The following is a 16,949-nucleotide window of genomic DNA, read 5'->3' on the forward strand; positions in this document are numbered from 1 at the left end:
AGTGTGTAGGTACGTAGGTAGGTAGAGGGATAGAGCGAGAGAGAAATAGAGAGAGAGAAATGCAGGAGATAGGTAGGGAGAGAGAGAGAATAGGTAGGTAGGTAGATAAAGGGATAGAGAGAGAGAGAGAGAAATACAGTAGGTAGGTAGGGAGAGAGAGAGAGTAGTTAGATAGGTAGATAAAGGGAGAGAGAGAGAGAAATAGAAAGAGAAATACAGTAGGTAGGTAGGGGGAGAGAGTGAGTGTGTAGGTAGGTAGGTAGAGGGAGAGAGAGAGAAATAGAAAGAGAGAGAGAGAGAAATGGAGTAGATAGATAGGGAGAGAGAGAAAGTAGATAGGTAGGTAGATAGAGGGATAGAGACAGTGAGAGAGAAAGAGAGAGAAAGAGAAATACAGAAGATAGGCAGGGAGGGAGAGAGAGAATAGGTAGATGTTTCCAGGTGTATTAATCCATGTGCTGGAGAAGGAAATCGCTGACAATCTGCAGCACCTGAGACTTTGTTTCTGCAGGCCCAGCAGGTGATCCATCTAATTCTCATCAACACCTGTTCCACCTGTTCCGACTAGCCGGCCTGGCTTAAATTTAGAGCTTCTCCACCTCTTGGGCATTTTTAATTGTTAATTTTAATTTTAATTTTAACTGTCATTGGGATTTTAATTGTTTCAAAGTAGTGTAATTTATTTATTTATTTTCTACCTCCTCCATATTATATTGTTGTGATTGATGTTATTGTACGTCGCCCCGAGTCCCTGGGGGGAGAGGGGGCGACTCAGAAGTCAAATTAAATAAATAAAATAATAAATAAATAATCAGTTAAAGAGCTTTCCAAAAGGGGGGAAAAAAGTTTTTGCACTCTGCAAAACTCCCCAAAACGGCCTGTTTTTCACAATTCGTGCCTTTTTTTTTAAAGCACGAATAGCCTTGGGGGGGCTTGCAGAGTATTGGGGGGGGGGGAAACGAGCAAAAAACAGCCCATTTTTCACGAAAACGGGCCCAGATTCACTCAACAACTGTATCATCAGCGTAAGAACTGCAGTGATTCCCATAATTAATAACCATGATAATAAAGGCCCCAAAACTCACCTAACCATGGTCTCGCTTAGCCAAGGAAACTGTGGCTCAATGGTGGCCTGTAAGTCGAGGACTGTCAGGGAATTGAGCAGCCGGTAGTCCAAATGGAGTCACGAGGCGCTGAGACGAACTTGTAGTTTTATACAAATCAATATATTTTAGATCAAAACTAGAGAGTTCAGGGCCCAACAGGAGAAGGTAAATCCACCCAGGGGGAATTTCCTGAGGTAAATTACAGAGCACAAAAGGTGCAAACGGGAGGAAAAAGGCGGGAAAAAAGGAAACGCCCCTTTTTCACTCACAGCAACCAATCACAGTTCCGATTGTCTGATGGACAGCCCTCCTCCACCAATTAGCTACAGCGGTGGGTTCTTACTCATTGCCCAACCCTTCGCTGCTCCAGGTGTTCAATTAAACACAGGTGGGCCTTGATTTACGGCCACAATGGAGCCCAGCGTTTCCGTTGCTAAGCGAGACATTGGCTAAGGTAATTAGTACAGCTAGTCCTCCACTTATGACCACAATTCAGAATGGTTGTATGTCAAGGACTGCCTTTATAGGAGCTATTTGTTTTATTTATGTAGGGTTTTTTCGAGCCCCACCCCCCATTTCAACGCGAGGTGACTCTAGGCCGCTTGCAAGGTTAAATTTGTAATTTTAAAATGTAAAATTACATTGTAATTTTATAATTGCAGTGTTAAAAGGGATAAAGCAATAGAAAAACATGTTACAGGTACTCCTCAACGCAGTCCAAAATTTCTGTTGCTAAGCGTTGTCGTGAGCCTTGCTCCATTTTATGACCTTTCTGGCCATCGTTGTTAAATGAATTGCTGCAATTGTTAAGTTGGTCACAGCGGTGGCTAAGTGAATAGGGCTTCCCCATTAACTTTGCTTGTCAGGAGGTCGCCAAAAGGGGATGACATGACTGCGACGGTCATAAATGTGAGTCGGTGGCCAAGCGTCTGAATTTTGATCATGTGAGCGTGGGGAATGCTGCAATGTGGTTATATGCATGAAAATCAGCCACAATTCATTTTTCCCAGTGCCGTTGTAACTTTAAATGGTCCCTAAATGGTTGCAAGTTGAGGACTAGCTGTAGGGGGTTGGACTAGAAGACCTCCAAGTCCCTTCCAACTCTATTCCAAAGCTGTACTTTTTGGTCATAAGTGTGAAAAATGGTCCTAAGTCCACTTTTTCAGTGCCGTTGTAACTTTAAATGGTCATTATGCACGGTTGTTGAGGTCCATTTGTACCTTAAGGACTACCTCCTTATTTCTCTCCTGGAATTTCACGATAGGAAGCCAAGGAGGCTGGAAAACCAAATAGAATAGAACAACAGAGTTGGAAGGGACCTTGGAGGTCTTCTAGACCAACCCCCTGCTTAGGCAGGAAACCCTACGCTCCTCCAGACTGTTGGAAGAAATGTCCTTCTGGGTTCGGCTCCAAGTGGGGAAAAAGACACTGGAGACATGGAGGCTGCTTGGAAAGATGGTTTTAATGGTGGACAGGACCACATGGCTTGAGCCCTGAACAGAAAGGTGATCACATGCTTCAATGTTGGTGGAGAAGAAGAGAAGGGAGGAGAAGGGCCAATGAAGGGGCTTGCTAGGCTTTTTATAACCCGTTCAGTCCCACCTCTCTGTTTCCTGTTCCTGTGTAAGAAATGTATTCTGATTGGTTGTCAGACTCACATGGGCCCATGCAGGGGCTTGCTAGGCTGTTTTGAATCCAGGTTTGATTGAGTTCAGATGCCATGTGGTCAGTTGAATAAAGGCTTATATTATCCTGCCTTATCCCACCACTTGAAGAGTTGAAGAGGAGAACTCTTTATTATGTAAAGTGGAGTAGCTTGGCCTTCTTAATGGCCCTTAAGGACTACCTCCTTATTTCTCTCCTGGAATTTCACAATAGGAAGCCAAGGAGGCTGGAAAACCGAATAGAATAGAACAACAGAGTTGGAAGGGACCTTGGAGGTCTTCTAGTCCAACCCCCTGCTTACGCTCCTTCAGACAGATGGTTATCCAACATCTTCTTAAAACACCAGAGAGAAGGTGATGCAATGAAGAGATGCCAACCCTTCAAGGTAGGACAGGACAGGAAACAGACCTACAGTAGATTCACTACTGGAATTCTCAGTGTTGTAGGGGGTCTGAATTGGGGCCCTGGGTGGTGTATACAATTTTCTAATTTTTAAACTAGCAAAAAAAAAATAAGTGCTTTCTTTTTGTCCTTCCTTCTGATCTCCTTGCAGGACCTTTTCTCAGCTTCCGGGCAAAGCAATTCAATGACTTTTAAAATGATAAATGATTTTGGCTCACTCAAGGCTCCAGGTGGTTGGGAGCCGATCCATCGCTTGACCCTTGCCTGCTTTGGCCTCCTCGTTCCTTCATCGCAAGTCCAGGAAGTTGGCTTATGAAATTCGCAGGGCCTCTCCAAGCCATCCACAGCTATTGCACCATTCCCTCTGGGGTTGCTGTTCTGCCGCATTCTCTAGCAGGTAAGAAAAGAGAAAGAAGAGAAACTGGAAAATCTCTTGGTTGCGGTAAGAAGAAGGAAATGTGTTTAAGCTGCTTCGTGTTTACCATGTTCAATCATTTCTGTCCTTGCTAATTGTCCTCGCTTCCTCCTCATCTCTGCAGAGTGCAGAGAAGAGCAAGAAAGAGAATTAGGGGGCGGGAGGCTAAAACGTATGAAGAACGGTTGTAGGAATTGGGGATGTCTAATCTAGGGAAAAGAAGGACAAGGGGTGACATGATAGCAGTCTTCCAATATTTAAGGGGCTGCCCCAAAGAAGAGGGGGTCAAATTATTTCCCAAAGCACCTCAGAGCAGGTGTTTTGCAAGCAATGGGTGGAAACTAATCAAGGAGTGAACCAACCTAGAAATAAGGAGAAATTTCCTGACAGTGAGGACAATTAATCAATGGAACTGCTTGCCACCAGAGGTTATAGGTGCTCCATCACTGGAGACCTTTAAGAAGAGACTGGACAGCCGTTTGTTCAGAATGGTATGGGGTCTCCTGTTTGGACTAGAAGACCTCCAAGTTCCCTCCCAACTCTTTACACTGCCTTTAAAAGCAGTCCTCAACTTACAACCATTTAGTGGCCATTCGAAGTCACAACGGCACTGAAAGAAAGTGATTTACAACCAGTTCTCACGCAACCATTTCCGCATCCCCATGGTCACATGATCACAATGTCGTTGCTTGGCAACAAGCATGAATTTATGACCATTGCAGCAGCCCGGGGTCATGTGATCACCATTTGCGATCTTCCCCGTCAACTTCTGACCAGCAGTCAATGGGAGAAGCTGGATTTGCTTAACGGCTATGTGATTCACTTAAGAGCTGCAGAGGGTCGCTTAATCGTGACAAAAGAGGTGATAAAATTGGGCACGACTCGCTTAATAACCGCCTTGCTTAGCAACAGAAAATCTGATCCCAGTTGCGGTGCTAAGTCAAGAACTACCTGTAGTCCTTTCACTGTTTACTAAACTATCTGCTTGCTGCTATTCCCCAACTTGCCATTTTAATGTGGGGGCGCTGTTTAACTTGCATCCGGCATGAAAGATGAGCAGTGGCAGCTTGTCTCTTGCCCAAAACAGAAATTCTCTCCCTGGATTTCAAACCATCTGAGAGTCATTTGTGGGCAAGAATTGGCATCACTCAAAAATTTGACTTTGCTCCCTGGAAGTAGAGCAGGCTGTGCCTCTTCAGCCTGGCGTGATTTAGAAAAAACTGTGGGAAAAGAATAAGAAAAGAAGGACTAGGGGTGATGCAATAGCAGTCTTCCAATATTTGAGGGGCTGCCACAAAGAAGAAGGGGTCAAATTATTCCCCAAAGCACCAGAAGGCAGGATAAGGAACAAAAAATGGAAACTAATCTGTTGTGGCCCGCCAGTGGAGACGGCAGCAGAGTCAGACAGGGAGGAGGTTGGGGAGGAGCATGGGCCAGTCCTGGAGGCTGGGAAAGGCTCAGACGAGGGCTCTGCGTTGGAGGCACAGGCAGGGCCGAGACCGTCTGGCAGTGATCAGATGCCTATGGAGCAGTGGTGGGTTACGGCCGGCACACCCCGGTATGGGCATACCGGTGCCTGCTGGGAGCACCAGGTACTGTTCCGGTACGGTGCTCCAGAGGGCCCGCCCACCTGCCCGCCGTCCTTACCTGTATTTGACCCAACCAGGCCATTTGCGCATGCTCACAGAGTGTACGACACCTGCATAATGCTCTGCACAGCGGAGTGCACATGGTAGACGCCCGGCCCCATCGCAGCGTACCAGTTGCAACGGGATCCGGAACCCACCACTGCTACGGAGCTAGATAGCACTGAGGCAGAGGAATAGCTGGAGCCTGTTCCCAGTGTGCGCATGCGCAGAGTTGCTAGACAAAAAGAACAGCTAATAAATCAGGGTCGACTTGGGAGTAAAGTCACAGGTGGACGGTGAGTGGCCCCTCCCAGAGGGAATAAAAGAGGAGTGAAAGGGGAGGGGGCTTTTGCAGGAAACCGTTCGTTCGTTTCAGGAGTGTGAAGATCTGTCCCTGAATCTCAGAGACTCTGTGCCCAGAGTCTTTCCTTGCATTTGGGAAATATTGACATGGCCGCTTTCCAAGATAGATAAAGTCTGTGGTCATAAATACTCCTTTGAAAGACTGTTTGCCAGGCCTTGGCTGAATGTGAACGAGAGGAATTCACATTCGTTTAATAAAAGGGGTTTTGTCGGGACCAGGACTCTGCCTCCTGCTTTTTGGGGAAGCCAAAGTCAGAACATAATCAAGGAGAGAAGAAACCTGAAATTAAGGAGAAACTTCCTGACAATGAGGACAATTAATCAGTGGAGCACTCTCCCCAAACTTGTATGGTTGTGGACCTATCCCCAAAAGGTGCATTCACCCATAAAAGTGGCATCTGTTTTTCTACCATATTCTGAAGATGCTTGAAATTTTTTTCTTGAATTTCTCGCCTTGGTGTTTTTAACCTGAGATGATTAAGAACCCAGCATTGGTGGTGTTTTTTTTTTTAATGTCACATCTGTCTATCAAACTTTGCCAGCTACAAACGCTTTCCACGCTGGAGCAAATCCTTTGGGAAATATTTCCTCCTCATTAATTGGAAGTGTGGGAAGCCAGGAACGGTACAGAATATTGGAGAAGAGATTCTTAACTCGCACACTCACTCGCATGGCTGCTGTGCCGCTGAATAAAATGCAAGACCCCCATATTTTTTGCTCTGGGAATCCCCCTCCCCAATAGTTTCATCATCTTGCAAGATGTTTTAAAAGCCCATCTTTGGCACGATACTAGCTTGCTCAGAAAAAAAAAACCATAGTTAACTAAATACATAGTTATGCTAAATACAAAGGCCTTTGCAGAGTAAAATCTGCCCACTCACCCAACCATCCCTTGGCCTGAATCAGAAACACCCTCCCCCCTGATATTCAGTTCCTCCCCCCCCCCTTCAGTGTACTTCTGCTGTGCATCACTGACTTACAGGCACTGAGGCTCCTCCTTTTGACTGGCAAAATTGTGCTTGATCTTAATTACTTTTGCCAGTCAAGGGCACAAAATGTCGTTTGCGATTCCAGTGAATCTTCCCTGGCGACCCCCCAGCTCAGGATCCTGGGGGCTGATAAGCAGCACTGATTGAGCTTCAACCCACTCAAACCAGAAGTCCAGGCATAGCTGTGCCCCATGGTTATTCTAATCAGTCAGGAGTGGGGAGAAACTCAGAATAATAGAGTTTCTAGGTAGAGGCAGATGTAGGGACTCCTGCTTGGGCAGGGGGTTGGACTAGATGACCTGCAAGGTCCCTTCCAACTCTGTTAATCTGAGTTGGAAGGGACCTTGGAGGTCTTCTAGTCTAACCCCCTGCTCGGGCAGAAAACCCTATATTATTTCAGATGTTTGTCTAACCTGTTCTTAAAATCTTCCCCTGATGGCACATTCACAACTTCTGGAGTCACTGGTTAATTGTTCTCACTGCCAAGAAATTTCTTAATTCTAGATTGGATTCTCTCCTTGATTAGTTTCCATCTGTTCCAATTTCATGTATTGGGACAAGTAGTCTTCAACCTACGACCTACAATTGAGCCCAAAGTTTATGTTGTTAAGTGAGAAATTTCTTAAGTGAGTTTCCCCCCATTTTACGACTTTTCTTGCCATATTTGTTAAGTGAATTAATGCAGTTGTTAAGTCACACGGTGGTTAAGGGAATCTGGCTTCCCCATTGACTTGGCTTGAGAGAAGGTCGCAAAAAGGGGATCGTGTGACCTCCGGGACATTGCGACTGTCATAAAGATGAATCAGGTGCCAAGCATCCCAATGTAAAGTCACATGGTGATGACACTATAACGGTTGTGTGAAAAATGATCATTTTTTTCAGTGCCGTTGCAATTTCGAATGGTCACTTAAGCTGAACTGTTTCCCCCCCCCCCCCATTTTTCAACTCTTAGGACAGGGGTGTCCAAACTTGGGAACTTTAAGACTTGTGGACTTCAACTCCCTGGGGAATTCTGGGAGTTGAAGTCCATAAGTCTTAAAGTTCCCAAGTTTGGACACCCCTGTCTTAGGATCATTGCAGCATCAGCATGGTCACGTGGTCAAAATTCATACTTATGACGGCTGCAGTGTCCTGGGGTCATGTGACCCCCGTAAGCTGACAAACAAAGTCAATGGGGAAGCCAGATTTGCTGAACAATTTGTTAGTAGCTTAACAACGGCTGTGATTCACGTAATAACTGTGGCAAGGAAGGTCATAAAATGGGACCAAACTCGCAGGTATTTTTCGATTTACAACCAATTTTCTTGGCTTAGCAATCGAAATTTTGGGCTCAATTGTGGTTGCGGGTTGAGGACTTGCCGTCTTAGAAAGGATCCATTTTTGCTTCAGTTGGGTTAGATTTCTCTTTTGGATATTATAAATTTTGCCATGGCTGAAAATTCGCTAATTTCAGCCTTACAATGTGATTTCATCCACTGGTTCCTTTGGGGAGAGGGGGCGGTCTATAAATTCAATAAAAATTAAATGGTTCATTTCTCCAACGTCATGCCACATTTTTGTTTTCCTACTATCAGCGCCTCTCTTAGTAAATGGTGATATTTTTGTGTATGTTTTCCAGGGATAAACTTAACAAAAAACATGTGTGGTTTTTCCGTTCTGATTTTATTTTTAGGATTTTCTGAATATTTTAAGGTACCGTTTCTTTCTAGTGCTTTTGAGTTGCTTTTTACACAATCACGGCATATGTTAACATGGGCCTTCTTCCAAGGATTGTCAGATACTTCTGTCATTTTCTGAAAGCTATCCTTGCCTCAAAAATCTGCTCCTGGTGATTTGGTGGATGTGACTGTGTGGTTTTATTTATTTATCCAATTTACTTAGCTGCCTGTCTCGCCCTTTGTAACTTTAGGCAGCTTGCAATAAGAGACTTTTCTTTAGCAACAATATTTTGCTTATTTATTCCATTTTGAGGATGCCTGACTCCAAAAAGGCTCTGAGTGGCTTGTAAAAAAACCCAATAATAACATTATTATAATAATAGGGTTTGAAGTCCAAGCAAATTGGGGAATGTTAGATTGGGTAACACAGGCTTAATGGTAACAACAGCTCTTTATATAGCAAGTGAGAACAATCCAGCGAAGGTTGAGTCTGACAGCAGCCCTTTTATAGGGAGCTGTCAGACCCTTCGACCAATAGGATTAAACCCTTGTTCCCGCTGGAACTGAGGTCCTTGGTGGAAACCACTGTAGTTAGAACAAGTATCTAACAGGGAACATCGTGTTAGAGGGTGAAAAATACTTTGACAGCCTTGTTATCCCGGCTCTTAAATGATCAACCACCTTCCGGAGAACAGTAAGAGAATCAGCTGGCTGCAACCAGCAAGAGATATTCTGGAAAAGGACAACAGAGTTGGAAGGGATTTTGGAGGTCTTCTAGTCCAGCCCCCCTGCTCAAGCAGGAGATCCTATAGCAGTGATGGTGAACTTTTTCAGCACTTGGAGCACATGCGTGCGGTGGTGGCACTGAGTGCCGAAATGGGAGCATTTCGCATGTGCACACACATATAAATGGCTGCCAATTCTCTTCTTTAAAGCTTCCAGTGATGGAGTACCCACCACAACTTCTGAAGGCAAACTGTTCCACTGATTGATTGTTTTCACTAGCTTTACCTGGGATTTGAATCCATGGACCTTACACCTTAGGTGAATATATACAGGCAGTGTTTGAGCAGCATGTTGGCCTAGTGGTGAAGACGCTTGCCTCCCACCTGCCAGTACATCTGCCAAACATCTAGGATTGAACTCTCAACAGGAAGAGAGTTGAGAGTTCACTCTTATTGGCAGATGTTTCTCTCTCAGGGTGCAAAGGAAAAATATCTGCTGTGAACTCCGTGTAGGCATCAGGAAGGGCATCCAGCCAGTAAATACTGAGCTCCATTCAGTCGCCCGGACTCCACCCAGAATTAAGGGATTATGTGGGTCATAAAATGGATTTTATGGGCAAGAGGCCTTTGTTCTACATTGGATAGACAATGGCTAAGATGATGATGATGAAGGAGAAGGAAAAGAAGAAGAAGAAGAAGAAGAAGAAGAAGAAGAAGAAGAAGAAGAAGAAGAAGAAGAAGAAGAAGAAGAAGAGGAAGAAGAAGAAGAAGAAGAGGAAGAAGAGGAAGAAGAAGAAGAAGAAGAGATTTATACAGGTAGTTTTCACTGAGTAACAATTGGAAGTTATGATGATGAAAAACTAACTTTTCAACCAATCCTCACATTGTGGGATCTTTGCAGGTCTGTAAAGCAAAGGAAAGCAGAAGTCAAACCATAAGCATAGCGAGTGCTTCGCTTAATGAATGTTACTGGTTCCAATTGTGGTTGCTAAATGCGGACCACCTGTCGGATATATTAACGTTAGGAACTATCCTGGCTGTGATGCTTAATGGTTTCAGGAAGAGACAGGCAGCTTGTCAGACCCGTTGCCTGAGGAATTCTGGGAGTTGAAGTCCACACTCCTTAAAATTCTCAAGGTTGAGAAACGTCGCTAGAAGACCACTGAAATAGATTTGCACAAATTGAACCCAAAGCCAGCCAACTTCTACATAGCTGAGACATTCATTTATTTATTGTGCTCCTGTGAGGTCTGTTTCCTACACTTATTTTAAGGTTACTTCTGTGGCTCCCATTGCGTGATGCATTTACAGATAGTCCTCGACTTACGACAAAGCCCAAAGTTTTCGTGGCTGAGCAAGATAGTTGTTAAGTGAGTTTTGCCCCATTTTACAACCTTTCTTGCCACAGTCCTTAAGTGAATCACAATCAACAAAGGGAATGACATCAACACATTTCCACTGCTAAGCAAGACGGTTGTTAAGTAAGTTCTTCCCCATTTTACAACCTTTCACGCCACAGTTGTTAACTGAATCACTGCAGCTGTTAAGTTAGTAAAGTTAAGTTGTAAAGTGAATCTGGCTTCCCCATGGGCTTTGCTTGTCAGAAGGTCGCAAAAGGAGATCACATGAGCTCAGCACACTGCAGCCGTCATAAGTACATGCCAGTTGCCAAGCACTTGAATTTTGATCACATAACCATGAAGATGCTGCAACGGTCCTTAAGTGTGAAAAACAGCCATAAGTCATTTTTTTCCAGTCCTGTTATAACTTCACACCATCATTAAATGAGTAGTTGTAAGATAAGGAGTACATTGGAATTGCACTGTTTCTTTTGCTCGTTTTGTTCCCCAGGTTAATTTATGTGCTTTTACACGTTGCTTTCGGTTTGTCTTTCACTTCTTATGTTGCTAAGAGGGACTTTTTTTGGGGGGGTTGCAAAAAAAAATGGGATATAAATTGCCCAAACGAACAGAGATATCGTCCACTCCTAATTGTACCCAGGAGCTTCAGCCCCCTTGCAGAGAAGCAAAGTTTAACATGTTGGCTTAGAAAAGAGCAGATTTCAGGGAGAAGGAGATAAAAAAGCCACAGGACGAGGCGTCCTTAAGAGCGGAGGCAATTTTTCTGGTGGAAGTAAAGGGAGGCACCGGTGCTTGAGATCATCAATCAAAACGGAACTCAGATCTGGTGGGAAAATTCCCTCTCTGCTTTTAGGCTGGGAATCTGGTTCTATGCTAAACATAAAACTTAAATAAAGCTTAAATGGGGCCTTAAAACACTTAGAATCCTGCATCCAGTTTTGGTCACCGCACTATAAAAAAGATGTTGAGACTTTGGAAAGAGTGCAGGGAAGAGCACACAAAGATGATGAAGGCTAAATATATATCAACAGTTGCAGGAATTGGGAAATTTCTAGTCTAGTCATTTGAACTCTGGGGCTGGAGAAGACTCCTGCATTGAGTCCCTTGGACTGCAAGGCCATCCAACCGGTCAGTCCTAGAGGAGATCCACCCTGGCTGCTCTTTAGAAGGCCAGATCCTGAAGAGGAAACTCAAAGACTTTGGCCACCTGATGAGAAGGAAGAAGGACTCCCTGGAGAAGAGCCTCATGCTGGGAAGGATGGAGGGCAAAAGAAGAAGAAGGGGACGGCAGAGAAGGAGGTGGCTGGATGGAGTCACCGAAGCAGTCGGCCTGAGCTTCAATGGACTCCAGAGGATGGTAGAGGACAGGAAGGCCCGGAGGAACGTTCTCCATGGGGTCACGATGGGTCAGACACGACTTCGCCACTAACAAGTCTACTGAAAAGAAGAATTAGGGGCGACATGATAGCAGTCTTCCAATATTTACCATACAGTGCAATGCAATACAATACAATACAATACAATACAATACAATACAATGTTGGCTATCCAACATCTTCTTAAAGACTTCCAGTGTTGGGGCATTCACAACTTCTGGAGGCAACTTCTGTTCCACTGATTAATTGTTCTAACTGTCAGGAAATTTCTCCTCAGTTCTAAGTTGCTTTTCTCCTTGATTAGTTTCCACCCATTGCTTCTTGTCCTGCCCTCGGGTGCTTTGGGGTATAGCTTGACTCCCTTTTCTTTGTAACCCCTGAGATATTGGAACAATGCTCTCATGTCTCCCCTGGTCCTTCTTGTCATTAATTTGAGGGGCTGCCACAAAGAAGAGGGGGTCAAATTATTCTCCAAAGCACCTAAAGGCCGGACAAGAAACAACAGATGGAAACTAATCAAGGAGAGAAGCAACCTGAAATTGAAGAGAAACTTCCTAACAGTGAGGACAACTTAACCAGTGGAACAGCTTGCCTCCAGAGGTTGTGACTACACCGGAGGTTTCTAAGAAGAGATTGAAGAACATTTGTCTGAATGATGTCAGGTCTCCTGCTTAAGCAAGGGGCTGAACTAGAGATCCCTTCCAATTTGTTGATGATGGCTAACCAAGATGTTGGAGATCAGGTAGAATCCCATTCTTTAGCAAAAATAAGCCAAGTAGTCGTTGACTTATAATTATTTGTTCGGCCACCGTTCAAAATTACAGTGGCACTCGAAAAAGTGACCTGGTGGAGGGAAAGGCAAGCTCTTTTTTTGGCAGGGTTGACGCAGGAAGCAAGACCTGCTTCTGGCCAATCGCGTCCTGCTCAGAGCGCCGGGTGGGGTTAGATGACCTCCAGGGCCCTCTTCTGACTCATCGACGCGAGACGGTGCCCAGAAATGTTTATCAATGTGGGAAGCACCAGCTCTAGCAGCAGAAGTGGGGGAGGCAGGCATTTCCCAACCCGTGACGCCCTCCCCATCTGTTCCCCGCCATCTGCCCGACAAAAGACGATCTTGTGAATGGGAGCGCCTTCTTTTCTGGAGCTGCTATATTTACACGTGGCCTTTGGGGGAGCTTAGACAGAAATGTGGGGGAAGGCAGCCTTCTGCCATCAAGCAGTCTCCCGAAGCCAGGGCCAGGGCTTGTGCAGAGAAACATTCTGAATTTTGATGAGCAAATGCACTCGGATAATTGGGCTATAGGAATCTGCCGCTTATTTTTTTCACGGTTGTTGTTTATGTCTTGGCATTTGTGACTGCCGATTCATGTGCCGGAGGAGTGGGATGGGGTGGAGAGATGGGACTTGAACCCCCATCTCAATTTCAAGCAAGGGGACAAGCGGGCTGAGGCGGAAGGGGAATATTTGCTCGCAGGATGAGAGGGTGGGCTTGGCTCCAATAGAAACCAAGCTGGCGTTTCCTTGGTTGCTCTTTTTCCTTCAAGAAGGCGTCAGCAGGAAGTGTGTGTTAATCTTCATTTCCACACTTACACTCCCCCCTTTCAGTCAGCCAATTTGCAGGGGTTTTTTTTTCCAGAGAAGAAAAATGTTGGAGAGATCTGGTTTGTTGTTGGAGAGGAATGAGGTTAGCAGTGACCAGGGAGTCAGCCAGGGGTTAGGCTGTGGGTCAGAGGAGGTAAAATACAGAATAACAGAGTTGGAAGGGACCTTGAAGGTCTTCTAGTCCAACCTCCTACTCAAGCAAGAGACCCTATATACCACTGATGGCTAACCTTTTTCTAAAGGTGTGCCAAAATTGTGCTTGCGAGTGCACACGCCCTTCCCACCTGCACATGCGTGCGCAAACCCAGCAACATGCAACACACACACACACACACACACATGGAGCCTGGCGAAAACTGCCTCCCCCGGCCCTCTGGAAAACTGAAAATCAGCTGGCTGGCGCACTCATGCGCGCCTGAGCTGTGGGCTGCCGTGCCAGCAAATATGGCTCCGTTTGCCACCTCCAGTGATGGAACACCCACAATTTCTGGTGGCAAGCTGTTCCGCTGATTAATTGTTCTCATTGTTCGGAAGTTTATCCTTAGTTTAAGGGTGCTTCTCTCCTCTATTAGTAGCCCCACCCTTCTTTGCCCGAAATCAGGAATCCGGTAGCATTTTTTCTGACTAATGTGTTTTATTAAAAGACATCCATTCTATCCGATGCATGGACTGCTCAACTGATGTAGGATGTACGTTTCCTTGCACAATCTCATCTCTTGGAAGGTCTGTACTCTGTAGCCCTCTGGCTCGGACACACAGGCACACATACACCAGGAATATTTTTCAAGGGAAACAATTTGTCCCCTGTATGTCAGTTGCAGGCAGAAAACTTGCAACCATTCAGTTAATGAGCATTCAAAGTTACAACAGCACTGAAAAAAAAGTAATGCAGACTTAGTAAATAGTTTGGCAGTGTTTAGGATTTTATTTGTTTAGCAAAATGATGGCATGTGGGAAAAAGGTGTCCTTGTGTCTAGTTGTTGTGGTGTGCAGTGCCCTATAGTCTCGTTTTGAGGGTAGGAGTTGAAACAATTGATGTCCAGGATGCGAGGGGTCTGTAGATATTTTCCCAGCCCTCATTTTGACTCCTGCAGTGTGCAGGTCCTCAATGGGAGGCAGGTTGGTAGCCATGGTTTTTTCTGCCCTTCTGATTCTCCTCTGAAGTCTCCGTCTCTCTTGTTGGGTTGCAGAGCCAAACCAGACAGTTATGGAGGTGCAAATGACAGACTCAATCCTTCCTCTGTAGAACTGAATCAGCAGCTCTTTGGGCAGTTTGAGCTTCCTGAGTTGGCACAGAAAGAACATTCTTTGTTGTGCTTTTTTTGATGACGTTTTTGATGTTTTAGGTTTCCATTTTAGGTCTTGAGATATGATAGAACCTAAAAATCGAAGGTCTCTACTGTTGATACTGTATTGTCTAGTATTGTAAGAGGTGGTAGTATAGGAGGTTTTATTCTAAAGTCTACCACCATTTCTACGGTTTTGAGTGCGTTCAATTCCACATTGTTTCCTGTTGCACCACAAGGCCAGTTGTTCAACCTCCCGTCTGGATTCCCTTAACAACCACATGATTCTCTTAACAACTGTACCTATTCGCTTAACAACAGTGGCAAAAAAAAAAAAAGGATCGCAAAATTAGCTGCATCTCATTTAACAATTGCCTTACTTAGCAACACAAATTCTTGTCCCAATTTTGGTGTAATTGTATCCGTTAATTTAAATCTGAAAGAGAAACGTAATTCTCCAGCTTTCAGCCAACTGATACTTTTCCAGTTGGTTAGACTACAATTACCATCTTCCCCTACCCACGCAAGTGTACAGAAGAGTCAGAAAATCTATTTCACTGAGACAAAGAAATAAAGGATTTGATTGTGTTTACCAGTATGCTAAAATGGTTTTTTTTTTTTCAAAAATCCATTTTATCACTTTTTACAGTAAGGTGACAGAAAAAATATAAACAGATTACAAAAATACAAAAAGGTAAACAGTGAAGCCAGGAATGAAATATTGAAAACAGTTAATGAACCACCAAAACAACAAGCCCTAAACAGAACAAAGAATAGGGAAAAAAGCCCTCAAAATAAAAGAATAAAAACAGTACACTAAAAATCCGGAGCAGCTTTTAAAAAGAGCTTTATTATTATTATTTTAATGAATGAGGAGAAGGATTAAACTGGGACTGCTTTTAAAAATGTTTACGACTGGCTTCAAATCTGGATTAAAATGAATCCTAACCCTAAATTACGACAGCTTCACACAACACATTTAATTAAGGTGGCTACTGGATTAAACATTTTCCTCTGTTGAGACTCTGGAAAGTGTGCAGAGAAGAGCAACAAGGGTGATTAGGGGACTGGAGGCTGAAACATATGAAGAACGGTTGCACAAATTCAAACTCTTTTCCAAAATCTGGCATGAAGCTCTCACGTCTCAGCAGAAGGGCAGCGGGGAGGGGGCACACCTCGTTCCAGAGGTAGACGCTGCAACTCACTTAACAAATATCTCAGTTAGCAATATAAATTTTGGACTTAGTTGTGGGGAACTCAAGTGCCAGGGGAGACACAATAGTAGTCTTCCATATTTGAGGGGCTGCCCCAGAGAGGAGGAAGGGGGTCAAGCTATTCTCCAAAGCACCCAAAGGCCACACAAGGAAGAATGGATGGAAACTGAACAGGGAGAGATTCAGCCTGGAAATAAGGAGGACTTTTCTGACAGCAAGAACATCAACCCATGGAACAGAAATTACCTTCAGAAGTTGTGGGAGCTTCATCCCTGGAGGCTTTCAAGGAGAGACAGGACTTCGCTCTGTCAGAAATGGTGTAGGGCATGGGCAGGGAGTTGGACTAGATGACCTACAAGATCCCTTCCAACTCTGTTAATCTGTTAAAGTGAACTTTATAATGCCTTGTTAAGACCCCAGCTACATCCAGTTTTGGTCACCACACTATAAAAAAAAGATGTGGAGACTCTAGAAAGAGTGCAGAGAAGAGCAACCAGGATGAGGAGGGGAATGGAGACTAAAACATACAATGAATGGTTGCAGAAACTGGGCCTGGCTAGTCTAGGGAAGAGAAGGACCAGGGGAGACAGGAGAGCATCTTCCAATATTTGAGGGGCTTCCCCAGAGAGGAGGAAGGGGGTCAAGCTATTCTCCAAAGCACCCAAAGGCCACACAAGGAAGAATGGATGGAAACTGAACAGGGAGAGATTCAGCCTGGAAATAAGGAGGACTTTTCTGACAGTGAGAACAATCAACCCATGGAACAGGAGTTGCCTTCAGAAGTTGTGGGAGCTTCATCCCTGGAAGCTTTCAAGAAGAGACTGAACTGCCCTCTGGCAGAAATTTGTCCTGCTTTAACTGGGAGGTTGGACTAAATGACCTACAAGGTCCCTTCCAAATCTGTTAATCTAGAGTTAGAATCTAAACTCTGGCCCCTTTACGACCCGTGGACGAGTTGAAGTCCACAAGTCGTAAAGGGGCCACAGTCCCCCACCCCTGATGTAGATGGTCCATCATGAATTTCTTCCCAATGCGATGCTCATATTGTTGGGGACCACAACACCCAGAATCCACTGCCAACACCGAATCCTGTCCGAAAGGGGCTGGCATTAAGAAAAGCTGTCTGAAGCCCTTCACAGAAGCCCCCGTTCCAGGCCTC

The 16,949-nt window shown here is 44.7% G+C and overlaps 1 long non-coding RNA gene across 1 annotated transcript in view; it reads right to left on the minus strand.

The window, feature by feature from the left end:
• LOC309400206 overlaps window positions 1–1,290 on the minus strand; it is a 66,054-nt gene extending 64,764 nt beyond the window's left edge. Inside the window, exon 1 of the long non-coding RNA XR_014176629.1 lies at window positions 1,086–1,290. This is a non-coding gene — a long non-coding RNA (uncharacterized lncRNA). The remainder of the gene's footprint in view (window positions 1–1,085) is intronic.
• Window positions 1,291–16,949: the final 15,659 nt, after the last annotated feature.

Source organism: Natrix helvetica (assembly GCF_964273705.1).
Source record: "Natrix helvetica genome assembly, chromosome: 16".
Taxonomy (NCBI): Eukaryota; Metazoa; Chordata; class Lepidosauria; order Squamata; family Natricidae; genus Natrix; species Natrix helvetica.